Here is a 17,915-nt window from a genome sequence, read left to right on the forward strand (position 1 = left end):
CGGACCGAAGAAGACGTCAGACAGGTAAGCTTGACCCCCCTCCTCCGCCCAGCCCGCACAGGTTTACTGGGTAAAATCCGGATAGCAACTATCTGCGTTTCACCCGAATTCGGATTTGAGCATTCCTGCTCACCAGTATTGCTAGATTTTTGCTACTGTTTTTACTTTGTCCACTAGATGGCATTATGGTTTGTTTTGAATTACAAGGATGATGATGAGGATTATAATGACACATTTTCACACAGTACAGGAAGAGTTAAGAAACTTCACTTGTTATCTTTTTAAAAGAGCTAGTCAGAGAGCAGTGCTCACTTCCGAAGCACTTCTCTCAACCTGTCTCTCACTGTTTCTTGATAGGTGTAAGGTTTTACTGCAGAGCTATAATGACCCTGTGAACTTTCCTGCTCTGCTTCATAGTTTAAAATACAGAGTATCGTTTGTAAACTGCAAATATTAGAGAATGATGCAATGTTATAAAAAAAGAAAGGAAAAAAAAAGCTGAAATTTCCCGTCCTACACATAGGCAAACGCAGGGGGGGATTACAGCTGCCCAGTATCCCCCCTCGGACCAGGGCAGGTGCAGTGTCTGGGTACATGCACAAGTTGAGACACCAGAATATCTACAGGCATCCTGCAGCTCACAGCACTGCCCCCTTTCTTAGAGCCCTTGCCCTGCTGTGTGAAGGCTTCTCTTTTCCCTTCATTACCAATGTCGGCTGTCCTCATTATTATCTGCATCCAAACTGCTCCTGATCGATCTCTTTGTCGAATGGGAACAGACATGTCAGAAATAATTGCCAGATCCTGTCAGTCAGACGGTAAATTGCATGTGTACCCAGCATTATGTCCTACCATATTATTATACTGTATTGTGCGTGGTTGAGGGAGACCTTTCAGGAATCTCCTCCTTCAAAATCCTGGGTTTGCCCCTGCTACACATACAATTCATTATATTATCCTTTTTTTGCTTTAGTGTCTCTTTAAAGGGGTGAAAATAAAAATGCCTGCGCAGTAAGCTCCCGATGACGTGCGCGGGAGCGAGCACTATTTGTCTTTTTAGACGAATATCGGACCTGGACCAGCGGCGGAGATTCGAGGATCGTAGGAGGACGGCGCGGGATATGACAGCTGCAGGGGGCCTGTAGAAGCCCCAGGTAAGTGTCAGTTTTTATTTTGGAACCCCCAAACACACACACAGAACGCTTTTAAGGACCAGAGACTGCTGGCACCAAAAACCGACGAATCACCGCACTGAATTGCTGCTGTCCACACCGCACACCTGTCATCTCAGCCCACCTGCTGTGCCGTCTCTATGCCAGCAGAGTTCTGTGAGCCGGTCAGGAGCTGATTTCATAAGAAATTCCCCTTTTTATCTCTTTCTTGCTCTCAGAAGCCATTTTCTGCTAGAAAAGTATTTTATGGTTGGAATTTCTTATCGGTGAGGGTCACACTGTAGTCATTTCCTGTCTGAGTCAGGACTGAGTCAGTCACTTACATACCTGATATTTAACTCTTTCAGACAGAGAAAGAAAAAACCTGCTGCTTTGGTGCCCTTGCTTTTGTGGTGCCCTAGGCCGTGGCCTAGGCAGCCTTGGCCTAAATCCGGCACTGGTCCTCTGGCGGAAATAGCTGAACCCAATCAGATCTGCTCTACTGCTCAGATGCGAGCCGCCGGCACCTTTGTGCTAGGTTCACAAAATACAATTTTCTGGCAGATTTGCATGCCAAGTCGATTATTTCCAACATGTCTGATCTGAAATTCGATTAAGTTTTAGATTTTGCAATCAGTTTTTCATTGTTTTTTCGATCAATTTTCATAGAACTGAATGAAAATCGATCAGAAAGTCGATCGGAAAAAAAAATCATAACAATCAACAAACAAAAAATCGTAAAACCGAAAAATCGTTTGAAATTCAGGTTGGATATGTTGGAAATAATCTGGCAGGTAAATCTGCAAGAAAAGTGTATGGTGTGTACTTCGCATTACAGTAGAGTGGACCCGATTGAGCTCAGTTATTTCTGCTGGAGCTTCAGTGGAAAGCTGCTAGTGGGCCTGTGCAGGCCGGCCTCTGTTATTATCATTGCTAATGATTGTTTGTGGGCACCAAAGCTGGATCGGGCTGGCTGAGGAGGATGTGGGAAGCCTCATTAAGATCCAGAGGCTTCTCCCTCCCGAGGTACATGTCCATTTTTTGAATTATTTACAATCACAGATTCTCAGTGTTATTCACCTTTCATGGACTTTTCCTCATTATATAGTTAACAGCCCAAAGACAAATGGATTTATTTGGGGTTCTCTTCTTTTGATTTCAATAACTTACTCAAAACAGGATTAGAATCGGACATAATATATATAAAGGGCCAGTCTACCAGCTTCAATTTTGCTGCTATAGTTATCCTGCCTGCCTTTGTTCCAAAGTAATGTTGCTGAAAAAAGTGTCCACCTTATCACAGTATAACTAAGGCTGGCCACATGCATTTGACTTTTTCTGTCCCCACTTAAGAGTTCAAAGTGGAGAAATCTTCCTTGATTTAAGTTCAAATGATGCTAGGCATGTGACAAAAGGATTATGTTATTGCAGCTGTCATAATTGATTTAATCATTATTTCCCCTATATTGTAAAGTAGGGGAGGATGTTATTGCTGTCATTCTTCTGAAAATGCTGCTGCCTGGTTGTAATCCTGATCCTTTGGCTTCAGTAGTTCTAGAAACAAGCATGCAAATCCAAAGAATTCAGGATTGGAATACTTGTATAGAGGATCAGCATAAAGCCGCATCTACACGAGTAGATGCGGCCACGATGCTGCTTATCAATCGAGTCGCTGATGCGGCTCGATTGATAAGATCCGACAGGATGGATCTCCGTACCGCCGATTCCCTGCTCGATCCCCGCGAGGGGACAATGGCAGGGAATCGTGCGAGATATAAGCGGCGCCGGCGGGGACGAGCGGGCACGAGCGGGGAATCGAATGCGGCGCACGCGCGGCGAGTGGGGACGCGGCGGGCATGCGGAAGAGGCAATCCGGCGGCTAATCGAGCCGCCTGATCGCTGCAATATGGCATAGTGTAGATGGGGCTTTACAGCCAGGCAATTAACATTTTCAGGGCACCAACAATGACAGCCTCCATATTTATTTTATACAACAGGTTAACATGACAAAAATGATTTCTTTATATGGGTAAATATAGAATCAGTGTTCTGTCATGTGATACAGAGAGGTGAGGTGTGACATCATTTGCATGTTTCCTGTGTGACCTATGTGAGGTGGGGGTGTCCCCCTAATGGTTGCAGCTGTTATATAGGAGACATTGTACAGGTGAGATCTCAGTAGTCTGTGTCTGTCAGTGCAGAGACATCAGGATGGGATCTCAGGGGCTTCTGCTGGCCGCCATACTGCTCTGTATTCATGGTGAGAGCGTCACATAATGCCATACACTGCAATACTATGGATAATGTGTTACACTTACTGTGCATAGACACTAATGATGGAAGTTACTATAATAATGTGTAATCAGTTTCTTTATACCCCTCAGGCTCCTGGGCACAGATTACACTGACACAGTCTCCTAATGACATCACTGCCAGTCCAGGGGATACAGTCACCATGTCATGTAAAGCCAGGTCTGACATCCTGGGCTGGTGTAACTGGTATCAGCAGAAACCAGGACAACCTCCAGCACTGATTATCAGAGGTGCCAGCACTCTTCATTCTGGAGCCCCAGCCAGGTTCAGTGGATCTCGGTCAGGACAGGATTTCACTCTCAGAATCACTGGTGTGAAGGAGGAAGATGAAGCCGTCTATCACTGTCAGCAGAGTAGGAGCTTCCCATACACACAGTGATACAGAGCCGTACAAAAACCTCCTTCCTCTTTTAGCAGCAATGTAAACCCTGCATGCCACATGTCATACATGCAGCTGAATGCGGATCAGGTAATCTATATATACTAGCCGACCCGCGGCGTAGCATACGCCGCATAAGAGGGTAGAGGGCAGGAAGGGGGTATTGGGCACAGCGGCGGGGAGGGGGGTTGCCCCCCCCCTCACCTGGGTCCCCCATGTGTGCTCCCCCTCCAGCTTAAGCTCAGCAGGAACCCCCCCCCCCCCCTCACCTGGGTCCCCTATGTGCACTCCCCCTCCAGCTTAAGCTCAGCAGGAACCCCCCCCCCCCCCCCACCTCTGTCCCCCATGTGCACTCCCTCTCCAGCTTTAGCTCAGCAGGAACCCCCCTCACCTGGGTCCCCCATGTGCGCTCCCCTTCCTACTTAAGCACAGTAGCAGCTGCCACTATTAGTGGCGACTGGACCCGTACCAGTTCGCGTACAGAGCAAACAGGTCCACAGACGATGCCATCAACATCTGCCTTGAGCTCATCAGTGATCACCTGGATAAACCTGACTCATACGCCAGAATTCTCCTACTCGACTTCAGTTCGGCGTTTAATACAATCTGCCCTCGCATCCTCCAGAACAACCTAGAGGCACTTGACGTCCACTCGACCCTACGCCACTGGGTCACGGACTTCCTGACCAACAGATCACAGGTCGTCAAGCTGGGCAATATCTCCTCCCAAGAAAGGTCTACCAACACAGGTGCCCCACAGGGCTGCGTCCTGTCGCCAATTCTGTTTTCCCTCTACACCAACAACTGCAGATTCACAGCAGACTCGGTCAAGGTCATCAAATTCGCTGACGACACCACCATCATCGGTCTGGTGACCAAAAATGACGAGCACGACTATCGTCAGCAGGTCGACAGAATCTGCCGGTGGTGCAAGGAAAACAGGCTGGTCCTTAACACAGCCAAAACCGTGGAGATGGTTATTGACTTCAGGAAGCAGGCCCCCACCCCACCCCCAATCTTCATTGATGGCACTGAGGTGGAAAAGGTATCTAGTGTCCGCCTCCTTGGTACGCAGATCTCCAGTGACCTGTGCTGGAAGACGCACACGAGCACCACACAGAGGAAGGCCCAACAAAGACTTTTCTTCCTTCGCCAACTGAGGAAGTTTGGGATGGCACAGGAGCTTATGTCAAACTTCTACTCTGCCACTATAGAATCCATCATCTGCACCTCTATCCTGGTGTGGTATGCTGGATCCTCAAACAGGGACAAATACAAGCTTCAGAGGGTTATCAGGTCGGTGGAGATAATCATTGGGAAACCACTCCCTTCGCTTGACCTTCTCTACAACTCCAGACTGCGCTCCAGAGCACAAAGGATCGCGAACGACCGCTCACACCCAGGTCACCGTTACTTTAATGTGCTCCCATCTGGCAGAAGGCTACAGACCATTTCCATCAAGACAGCTAGGCATATGAACTCCTTTTTCCCTGCTGCCGTTAGACTGCTGAATTCCATTCACTGGCTCCCCCCCTCAGGCCAGTAGTCTGATCATATGGTTCCAACGATATGAAGTGATAGGTCACCCACTAACTGTTTCTGGTTTTTCTGCCACCATTGCTCCCCCTCCTTAAAGCTACACCTAGTTACTGTAAAAGTTACTGCACTCTTTTGGGTTTTATTTGTAAGTGCGTCATCCACCCACTGTTGGGTTGGTTGTCATGGTTGTCTTTTAATGTCTGTGTTGTTGCCTTTTTGTATCGCTGCTGTTGCCTTTTTGTCGCTGAGTTCTCTGTTTGTGCCGAACCCAATTCCGGGCATGTCCCAGTCATGCTTGGCGAAATAAACTTGATTCTGATTCTGATTCTGATAGTAAGAGGCAGCAGGCGGGATGACTCACCTCTTCCGTGTTCCATCGTGCGTTCCACTGTCGTCACTTCCTGCAATGCCGCACACTGTATTGGTGTAATTTGCCTTTTTAAAACAGAAGGAAATCAACAATTCAGCTATAAGTGAACATTTGCGGTTACCCACAATGCACTGCTACTAAATACGCAAATTACCCCTTTTCCCCCTTGGTAATCCAAGCAAGCATCCAGAGTCGCTGATGTATAGGAAGCATATAGCTTTAAATTTTACACAGTCATATCAAACCCACATGTAGACAGCCTGTTTCAGACTTTTGGTCCTTATCAGTACATGGCATGGATTGATACAACTGTATGAGATAGGGCTTGGACCAGTACAACAGAGTAACCAAGCAGCTCAGGGTGACCCAAACCACTCAGAATGTATAGGGGGATAAAAGGGACCAAAAAGACCTCCTACTAAAAAAAGCAAAGCTTGGTGTAATTTGCCTTCCTAAAACAGAAGGAAATCTGCAATAATTCAGCTATAAGTGAACATTTGTGGTTACCCACAATGCACTGCTACTAAATATGCAAATAATTCCTTTTCACCCTTAGTAAGCCAAGCAAGCATCCTGAACCACTGGTGTATAGCAAGCCTATAGCTTTAAAGAGACACTGAAGCGAGTAAAAATCTCGCTTCTTGTCTCATATATAGCAGGGGCATGTGTGCCCCTGCTAAACCGCCGCAATACCGCCGCACAACGGGGGTCCCTTACCCCCCAAACCCACCCCCGCAAAATCAACGACCAAATTGGTCGTAGATTTTGCTGCTCCGAGAGGCAGGGCTAACGGCTGCAGCCCTGCCTCTCAGCGCGTCTATCAGACGCGCATCGCCGCCTCTCCCCCGCCCCTCTCAGTGAAGGAAGACTGAGAGGGGCGGGGGAGAGGCGGAGGTACGCGTCTGATAGACGCGCATGAGGCAGGGCTGCGGCGGTTAGCCCTGCCTCTATGCAGAAGAGATTCCGCTCTGGACTGGGGTGGGTTTGGGGGTGAAGGGTCCCCCGTTGTGCGGCGGTATTGCGGCGGATTAGCAGGGGCACACATGCCCCTGCTGTATATAAGAGAAGAAGCAAGTTTTATACTCGCTTCAGTTTCTCTTTAATCGTTACACAGTCACATCAAACCCACATGTGACAGCCTGTTTCAGACTTTTGATCCTCATCTGTACATGGCAAGGATTGGTATGGCTGTATGAGATAGGGCTTGGACCAGTACAACAGAGTAACCAAGCAGCTCAGGGTGATCCAAACCACTCAGAATGTATAGGGGGATAAAAGGGACCAAAAAGACCTTCTACTAAAAAAATCAAACTTAGGAACTGCCCAATATGGCTACATAAAGGCTTTTTTAAACAACCGAATGCAATCCTCTCAAGCTTCATCTGGTACAACAAAACTCCCAAACTTAGCCTCAAAAAACTACAAAGACCATGGAGGGAGGGGGGCTTGGCCTTTCCGGACTTGTATAAATATTTTATCGCCAGCCAACTTGTTACGGCTCACTGGTGGTTAGTGCAAGACCAAACAAATGCTTCAATGGTCCTTGACGCAGCACTTCTTGGGTCATATGAGGCACTTGCTCAAATTGTTTATAGAGGGCTGCGGGCACCATACCCTCTTCCCATTAATATGAAGGTGGTCCTCCGTGCTTGGAATGTGGCCCAGACTTGGTCCTCCCCCCTGCAGAATACTTTCTCCTCAAATCTTCCATTATGGAATAATCCCACACTACCTCACTTCTTTAGGATCCCTGACCCTATTATATGGATTAAAAAAGGTATAACTAAATTAGAACATATTGTCCTGAACAGAGGGTTAATGGAATATGATTCTCTTAAAACCAAATTCTCTTTGCCCAGTAGCTATCTGTTCAGATATTTGCAGTTGAGGCACGCATTTGCAGCGCAGTTTGGGCGAGAGCCGGTCAAACTTAGTTCCACTGCTATAGAGGATATTTTGCTGAGTGAGACCCTCACTAAAGCCCTTTCCACAATTTATCAAAGCATAATCCTGATCACCGAACCTCATGTTTCGATTTTTAAACAACCCTGGCTACCAATCATACCTACCTTAGATGATGAGGATTGGGAAGATGCCTGGATTAAACCATTTGAATATTTAATCTCATCAAGAGATAAACTAATCCAATTCAAAATTGTTCACCAAGCATACCTCACGCCCTACAAATTAAGCAAGTTTGACAAGGCTGGCTCGAGCTCATGCTGGCGCTGTGGTGCCGCGGCGCTGATTTCAATCATATATTCTGGAATTGCCACATAATTATTGATGCCTGGAAAGAAATATGCAAATTTACAGGACATATAACAAAGACCCTTCATGTAGTATGAGAGCCAAACTCTACACAGTCTTTTCTATGGAGCTGAACTCCACATCAGAAAAAAATCTTTGCTAGATGCTGCACACACAGATGCTGTACAGACACAAAAGATCAGTATCTGCAAAAGATCTGTTCCTGCCAAAAATCCATTCCTGCAAATTGCAATGATAGTCTATGAGATCTGCCGATCATCATACACACATGATTTAACTGACATTCATCTGCAGATCAAGCAATCATCTGCAGATCTGAAAATCCATCCTGGTGGATCTGATCTGCAGATGAATGTCAGTTAAATCATGTGTCTATGATGATCTGCAGATCTCATAGACTATCATTGCAATTTGCAGGAATGGATTTTTTACAGGAACAGATCTTTTGCAGCTACAGATCTTTTAAATGTGTGCAGCATGTTTGTGTGCAGCACCTTGCAAAGATTTTTTCTGATGGGGAGCTCAGCTCCATAGAAAAGACTGTGTAGAGTATGGCTCTCATACTACATGAAGGGTGGTAAGATTGGTTTGTGATCTTTCATTTTCCAAAGACTATAGTCTGATGTGTGTATGCACCTTTAGATTTTCCAAAGACTTTTCTCTGATGTGTGTACCCACCTTTAGGCTAGTTTCACACCAGGACGTTGCGTTTTAGGGGACGTTATGGTCGCATAACGTGCCCCTAACGCAACACCTGGTGCTCTCTAAGGTGGACGTCAGAGTGAGCCGCGTTGTGCAGCTCACTCTGGCGTCCGTGATGCCGTGATGCGCACTCTTGGACGCATGCGGCATCACATGGTCCCGCCTGGCCAATCGCCGCACAGAGCGGCCGCTCCAGGAAGTAAACACTGCACGTCACTGAGTGTAGTTAATATTAATTAGCCCTGTGCTTGGCCGCTCTCCGCTCCTCCCCAACATTACTGCACATGTCCAAGCAGTCTAACGCGGCTCTGCCGCTTACAAAGTACTGCATGCAGTACGTTGTGTAATGGTGCAGCGTTACTGTGTAACGCAACGTGGGCACTGTGAACGGCCCATTGATTTTTCATTGCTGTGCGGTGGGGTGCGTTACAGGCTGCTCTAATGTGCGCCTGTAACGTCCCACTGTGAAGCCAGCCTTATTCTTCTTGCTTCAAGGTTGAGGCACGTACTCTATTAGATAGATAGAAGATGCGGCGTATGCTACAACGCAGGTCGGCTAGTTATTTATAAATCTTTGATACATTTCACTATAAATGAAGAACAATTTGAAAAGCTGAAAGCTATAGGACATTTGAGACCCCTGTAAATGTCCGCAGTTCCCCCTCAGGTGTGTTGTCAGTGGTGGCATGACTGGCTGAGTGATAGTTTTCTGTCTTAGGGCCCATTTCCACTAGAAGCATGCACATTTGCATGGTAGTTTCATCACGCAAAAACGCATGCAATTTTTTTTTTTCGTTTCTATTGACATTAACAAAAACACACATGAAACCCTGCGAAAAACGCAATCCCGAGAATGGATGCAAAATGTCATGCAGCATCCAGACACTTAGGCTGCATTTTCACTTGTGCGGTGCGAATCGCCGCAGTAAAAATTTGCATGCGGATGCGAATTCCGCATGCGGGTCTATGCGAATGTTCATGCGAATTCGTATGCGAATTCGCATGGATGACGATGTATGCGAATTTAACCATGGCGGTGCCGGTGTGATTTTCCATTGTTTCAATGCGCATGCGAATTTCCTATTAAATACATTGTATGCGATCCGCATAGCGGCATGCGACATGCGAATTCTGATGGCTCTGACATGCGAATTTTTTCTGCACAGAAAAACGCAAAGGAATCCTGACAAGTGGAAACAGTCCCATTCACTTGTATTGCTATGCGAATTTGCATGCGAAAAACGCATGCGAATTTGCGATAGAGGAAATAGGCCCTAACAGCAGTGCTGTCCAGATTTTCCCTGGATGTAAATTTCACATATAATGGAAGCGGGCCCATTGAAATACATTGATATGTGGATTTGTGTGCAGCCATCCCCCGTGTGTGCACATGATGAGGTTAGACTGTATGTTATGCTGCGGGTACAACTGGGACCAACTGGCTATCAGGCACTCCCACCCTGACCTCTGCACCAATGCAGTCATGTGATGGGAGGAGTCATGTGATGGGAGGGCGCAGGCCAGCACATATTAGATGGGGGAGTGGACTGGGCAGAGAAACAGTGAGGAGAACCATAGTACCAATGTGTAAAGAACATGGGTAGGGGAGGGGTGATACAACCAGCTTCCTCTGGTATTATAATCTATATATATAATAGAGTAAGTGCCTCAACCTTCAAGCAAGAAGAAGAAGTAGCGCCCTGCCCCCAGGGCCGGTCCAAGCAAGAAGAAGGGGCTGGTCCAAGCAAGAAGAAGAAGTAGTGTCATATCAAACCAAGGGCAAAGAGGGATAATTTGCATATTCAGTAGCAGTGCATTGTGGGTAACCACAAATGTTCACTTATAGCTGAATTATTGCAGATTTGCTTCTGTTTTAAGAAGGACAATTACACCAAGCTTTGCTTTTTTTTAGTAGAATGTCTTTTTGGTCTCTTTTATCCCCCTATGCATTCTGAGTGGTTTGGGTCACCCTGAGCTGCTTGGTTACTCTGTTGTACTGGTCCAAGCCCTATCTCATACAGCCCTATCAATCCTTGCCATGTACAGATGAGGTCCAAAAGTCTGAAACAGGCTGTCACATGTGGGTTTGATATGGCTGTGTAAAATGTAAAGCTATATACTTGCTATACACCAGTGGCTCAGGATGCTTGCTTGGCTTACTAAGGTTGAAAAGGAATTATTTGCATATTTAGTAGCAGTGCATTGTGGGTAACCACAAATGTTCACTTATAGCTGAATTATTGCATATTTCCTTCTGTTTTAGGAAGGCAAAGTACACCAAGCTTTGCTTTTTATAGTAGAACTAGCCGACCCGCAGCGTAGCATACGCCGCATAAGGGGGTAGAGGGCAGGAAGGGGGTATTGGGCACAGCAGCGGGGAGGGGGGTCGGACCCCCCCCTCATCTAGGTCCCCCATATGTGTTCGCCTTCCAGCTTAAGCTCAGCAGGACCCCCTCCCTCCCTCACCTACCTACCTACCTACCTACCTACCTACCTACCTACCTACCTACCTACCTACCTACCTACCTACCTACCTACCTACCTACCTACCTACCTACCTACCTACCTACCTACCTACCTACCTACCTACCTACCTACCTACCTACCTACCTACCTACCTACCTACCTGGGTCCCCCATGTGCGCTCCCCCTCCTGCTTAAGCACAGTAGCAGCCGCCACTATTAGTAAGAGGCAGCGGGAGGGGATGCCTCACCTCTTCCGTTTTCCAGCGTGTGTTCCACTGCTGTCACTTCCTGCAATGCCACCCACTGTATTGGTGTAATTTGCCTTCTTAAAACAGAAAGAAATCTGCAATAATTCAGCTATAAATGAACATTTGTGGTTACCCACAATGCACTGCTACTAAATATGCCAATTATTCTTTTTCACCCTTAGTAACCCAAGCAAGCATCCAGATCCACTGGTATATAGCAAGCCTTTAGCTTTAAATTTTACACAGCCATATCAAACCCACATGTGACAGCCTGTTCCAGACTTTTGGTCCTCATCTGCACATGGCAAGGATTTACATGGCTGTATGAGATAGAGCTTGGACCAGTACAACAGAGTAACCAAACAGCTCAGGGTGACCCAAACCATTCGGAATTTATATAGGAAGATAAAAGGGTCCAAAAAGACCTTCTACTAAAAAAATCAAAGCTTGGTGTAATTTGGCTTCTTAAAACAGAAGCAAATCTGCAATAATTCAGCTATAAGTGAACATTTGTGGTTACCCACAATGCACTGCTACTAAATATGCAAATAATTCCTTTTCATCCTTGGTAAGTCAAGCAAGCCTATGGGCCTGATTCACAAAGCGGTGCACCCGTGCTAAACAGTTAGCACGTGAAGTGCCGTTCGCAGACTTTTGCACGCGCAAAGTGCCGCGATTTTGCGCGCGCAATTTACCGCGAATCGCAGCACTTTGTGCGCGCAAAACTCCGCAATCGTGCGACTCGCGGCAAATTGTGCACGCAAAAGACCGCGTGAATTGCGGCATTTCACGTGCTAATTGTTTAGCACACCCATACTAAACAGTTTGCACTGCTTTGTGAATCAGGCCCTACAGCTTTTCATTTTATACAATCATATCACACCCACATGAGACAGCCTTTTTTTTTTTTTTGTGCTTCCTTGGCTCCCGCCTTTCGGCAGGGGCCCTGAATGCTAGGGCTTAAAGCCGCCTACCCGGGAAAAATGACAGTGCCATTATAACACTGCCACAAAACCGGGCATGCGGCGCCCTCTGGGTCCTTCTCAAAGGGAAGGACCCAAGGGTTCCCTTCCCCCCGAACCGAGGTTCGGAGAGGAGTGGAACCCTTATCCCCTCGCCAGAGGCTCGGGGACCACTTGGGGCCTCTCATTTCCCGAAGGCATGAGAGGGCCCCCCTGCCCCAGTTGTTGCCAACTGGGTTCATGGACTAAGTGTCTACCGGGAGGGAGATGCACAAGGACGACCGTGGGCAAGGTGCCTTTAGCCGTCCTTCTCGCATGCCCCTGCCGGCTCATGCTTACTTTCTCTGTGGCCCCTTGTCTGACGTGCGGTGCACAGCAAGTGCCATGATCCGCACGTCCTCCGAGGTGCCACAGCTTAACCAATACTTACCATCAACAAGCGACAGGTGGGGTAGGGGAAAAGGGGGAAGGGAGGGTAGGGTAAGGGTGTACCTGAGGCTTTATTGAGGGTTAACACACATGAAGGAGAGAGGAGGGGGGACAGGACAAATCTGTGAAGATCAGTCGTCGTCCGGTTCCTCCAGAGAGTCCATGAGGCTATAGTCTCTGAGCAGGCTGTGGATCAGTCTGCGACCATCCTCTTTGGACATCATTTCCCTCCGTCGTACAAACTTGTTCCTGGCGCACCACATGGCGTCCTTAAAGCAGCACATGATGCGCCAAGCTTCCTCGATCTTCCCTTCTGAGTGATCTCCGTCGAAAAGTCCATACATCACTGCGCAGTGGGTAATAGCTTCTCTTGGGATAACACCCGACAGTTCTTGTCCCAAGGCGTCCAGCAGCCTCTGTGCATACAGGCAGTCCCAGAAAATGTGCAGCGATGTTTCTTCCTGGACTACGCACAAGGGGCAGTGTCTGTATCTGCACAGGTTCCTGGAATGCATGAAGGTCCTAAGGGGCAGTCCCCCTCGGATGGCCATCCAGGACAGGTCCTTGTGTTGGTTGGTAAGTTTCCTGGATGCCACATTCTTCTATACATACCTGGAGGTGCTGTCTGGTAGCCCTGGGATGGATTCCATACTGTCTCTGGCTCTAATAGTCTTGTAGACCATCTTTGGTTTCCACAGGCCCGGTTTGATCTCCTCCAGTCGCTGCTCTTTGATGAACTTGGAGGCTTCCAAGTAGAACCAAGGAGTGTCCCAGTTGTAGGGGATGGAGCTGTCCCACTTGTCCCACCTTAACGACCTCCAAAGGGGGAGCAGGAAGAAGCGAGACATGGAGTTGCCTGCGGAGCCCTGTGCATAGTCTGTGATAGTTCTGCGGATGCAGTTACACACAAAGAAGACCCACAGCATCGTAGGGATGTCGGGCACGCCCTTGCCCCCCTTGTGGTGCTCCTTGTACATAACCGCCCGCTTCACTCTGTCCATCTTGGATCCCCAGATGAAGTGGAAAACTGCCCTGGTGATGACCTTGCATGTCTTCGCCCTTGGTGGCCAGGCCTGGGCCAGGTACTGCAGCACTGGGAGGATCCCGTTCCGCAGCACCAGTGTTTTCCCCTCGATGGTAAGTCTTCTGAGGCTCCAGAGTCCGATCTTTTGGTGCATCTTGGCCAGTCTCTCCTCCCAAGACTTCTGGGCAGCTCCTTCTGCCCCAAACCAGACTCCCAGGATCTTGATGCAGTCTGGCTTGTGCCACTCCCTGAAAAGAATAGCTTCAGACTTACCGCAGTTGACCTTTGCACCTGAGGCTCGGCCAAAGTCTTCGCAGGTATGGGCTAGTGCCGAGATAGACCGCTCATCTGTGCAGAATACCGTCACATCATCCATGTATAGCGAACACTTGACCTCTCGTTTCTCCATCCCTGGGGCGGTGATCCCTCTGATGTCAGGGTTCCGTCTGATGCACTCGGCGAAAAGCTCTATACAACAGACAAAAAGAAGAGGGGAGAGAGGACAGCCCTGCCTGACCCCCGAGAGGATCGGGAAGGCTTCTGTCTTCCAGCCGTTCAACCAGCACCGTGGAATGGATTCCTGCGTACAAAAGGTTAACATATTTGCAGAACATTTCTCCGATACCAAACCTGTTGAGTGCCTTGCAGAGGAACTCATGGGAAACCCTGTCGAAAGCCTTCTCCTGGTCCAGACTTACCAGTGCAGCGCGGACATTGCGGTCTTTGATGAACTGGATCGTGTCTCTTACCAGGGCCAGGCTGTCAGCGATCCTGCGGCCGGGGATTCCACATGTCTGGTCCGGGTGGATGATCTGCCCAATAACCTTCTTTAGCCGGTTGGCCAACACCTTGGTCAGGATCTTGTAGTCCACATTAAGGAGGGAGATGGGCCTCCAATTTTTGAGGTCGCACCTCTCTCCCTTCTGCTTGTACAGAATCGTGACCATTCCCTCCCTGAGAGAAGGGGGTAACTTACCTTCCACTGCCATCTCTTCATATAGCTCCAACAGGTCCGTGCCTACCAGATCCCACATTGCCACATAGAACTCTGCGGGGAGGCCGTCACTGCCTGGGGTCTTACCTGAGCTGAAAGATGTGGCTGCGGCATGAAGTTCCTCCAATGTCAGGGGTGCGTTTGCTGAGGACTTACCTTCCTCGTCCACCGTTTTAGTGATTCCTGCGAGGAATCTTTCGGTGGCTTCGTTGTCCGTGGCTTTGTGGGAGTAGAGGCTAGAGTAGTAGTTGGTGACCACGTCCATCACAGCCTCCTTCCCCTTCCTCATAGCCCCAGACTCGTCCCTCAGCTCAACCAGGGGTGTGTGGCCTGAGTGGAGTTTCCTGAAAAAGAATGAATTACATTTCTCACCTTTCTCCAGATTCTCCACCTTGGATCGGAAGACTATGCGCCTGGCTTCCTCCTCAAAATGACTTTTCAGACATTTCTTGGTCTCTTCCAGGTCTTGCCTAACCTCCCAGCCACAGTGGTAGAGGTCCTGCAGGGATTGCAGCTGGCGCTGCAGCCTCCTGAGATCCTTCTTCCGCTCGCTCTCCTGTTGACGTCCCTTCTCCTGGAAGAAACTGCGGAGCCTTACCTTGGTGAATTCCCACCACTGTCCAGCGCTGTCGAACCTGTCTTTGTCACCTCGCCAGGAGACATAGGCCTCTCCTAGCTCCCCCATAAGCTCCTCATTTTCCAGCAGTTTACAGTTCAGCTTCCAGGAACCTGGTCCAGGGGGAAACCCGTCGCCTAGGATTGCCTGTAAGTGCACTGCTCTATGGTCAGAGAAGAAACAGGGGATCATGGAGTGACTGCTATGCCTCACTGCTCGGGAGGTGAAGATGAAGTCAATCCTCGAGCACACCAAGCCATCAGGCCGACACCATGAGTAATTCACGGCTCCCGGCCCAATAGAACCCACTGCGTCTCTCAGAGATGCCTCCCTCACCATCTCCACAAGCAGGCGGGAGGTGACATCGAGCTCGGCTGTCGCGTTGGAGCTACGTCCTCCCTCTTCCACTGGGCAGTTGAAATCACCGGCCAACACTACTGGTCTGGATGTGGCGAGGTGCGGTCTCAGGGTCTGGAAAAGTTCCAGCCGCTCATTCTTTCCAGGTGGGGCGTACACGTTGATGAACCTAACCGGCTCTCCTGCCCACGAGCCGTCTACGACCAGAAGTCGGCCGCAGACGAGCTCCTGCACAGTGTCAACCATGAACGCCTGACCCCTGATCAGAATGGCTACCCCTGCAGACTTGCAGTCGCCACCTCCCGACCAGAGGGCAGTGCACATTCCTGCAAGAAGAATACATTACCCTGTTGCCTGTCAAGGAATGCCAGGGCTGTATGTCTCCTCGACGTGTCTTTGACACTTCTCACGTTGATGGAAAGAATGTTGAGTCCTGCCATCGTTACTGCTGTGGGAAGAGTAAGACCATTACTGTGGTGGGGGCGTTGCCCACCGTTACCTGTCCTGTCTGGCGGCTCCCCTTCCGGTGCCACATCTGGGTTCTTTAACCAAGCAGCTCAGGGTGACCCAAACTACTAAGAATGTATATAGGAGGATAAAAGAGACCAAAAAGCCCTCCTACTAAAAAAAGCAAAGCTTGGTGTAATTTTCCTTCTTAAAACAGAAGCAAATCTGCAATAATTCAGCTATAAGTGAACATTTGTGGTTACCCACAATGCACCGCTACTAAATATGCAAATTATTCCTTTTCACCCTTGGTAAGTCAAGCAAGCCTATGGGCCTGATTCACAAAGCGGTGCAAACTGTTAAGCACGGGTGTGCTAACTGCTAAACAGTTAGCACGTGAAGTGCCGTTCGCAGACTTTAGCACGCGCAAAAGTGCCGCGATTTGCGCGATCACGGTCTTTTGCGCGCGCAAAAGTCCACGATCGCACAATTTGCAGCAAATTGCGCATGCAAAAGACCGCAATAGTGCAAATCACGGCACTTTGCGCGCACAAAAGTCCACAAATGGCACTTCACATACTAAACAGTTTGCAGTGCACCGCTTTGTGAATCAAGCTCTATAGCTTTAAATTTTGCATAGTCATATCAAACCCACATGTGACAGCCTGTTTCAGACTTTTGGACCTCATCAGTACATAGCAGGGATTGATATGGCTGTATGAGATAGGGCTTGGACCAGTACAACAGAGTAACCAAGCAGCTCAGGGTGACCCAAACCACTCGGAATGTGTATAGGAGGATAAAGGAGACCAAAAAGCCCTCCTACTAAAAAAAAAAGCAAAGCTTGGTGTAATTTTCCTTCTTAAAACAGAAGCAAATCTGCAATAATTCAGCTATAAGTGAACATTTGTGGTTACCCACAATGCACTGCTACTGAATATGCAAATTATCCCTCTTTGCCCTTGGTTTGATATGACACTACTTCTTCTTCTTGCTTGGACCAGCCCCTTCTTCTTGCTTGGACCGGCCCTGGGGGCAGGGCGCTACTTTTTCTTTTGGTTTGAAGGTTGAGGCACTTACTCTATTATATATATACTAGCCGACCCGCGGCGTAGCATACGCCACATAAGAGGGTAGAGGGCAGGAAGGGGATATTGGGCACAGCAGCGGGGAGGGGGTTGGATCCCCCTCAACTGGGTTCCCCATGTGTGCTCTACCTCCAGCTTAAGCTCAGCAGGAACTCCCCCCCTCACCTGGGTCCCCCATGTGCGCTCCCCCTCCTGCTTAAGCACAGGAGCAGCCGCCACTATTAGTAAGAGGCAGCGGGCGGGGATGACTCACCTCTTCCGTGTTCCATCGTGCGTTCCACAGTCATCACTTCCTGCAATGCCGCACACTGTATTGGTGTAATTTGCCTTTTTAAAACAGAAGGAAATCTGCAATAATTCAGCTATAAGTGAACATTTGTGGTTACCCATAATACACTGCTACTAAATATGTAAATTACCCCTTTTCCCCTTGGTAAGCCAAGCAAGCATATAGCTTTAAATTTTACACAGTCATATCTAACCCACATGTAGACAGCCTGTTTCAAACTTTTGGTCCTCATCAGTACATGGCAGGGATTGATATCAGGCATGGGCAAAC

Source organism: Hyperolius riggenbachi, chromosome 1, assembly GCF_040937935.1.
Source record: "Hyperolius riggenbachi isolate aHypRig1 chromosome 1, aHypRig1.pri, whole genome shotgun sequence".
In the NCBI taxonomy this organism is placed as follows: Eukaryota; Metazoa; Chordata; class Amphibia; order Anura; family Hyperoliidae; genus Hyperolius; species Hyperolius riggenbachi.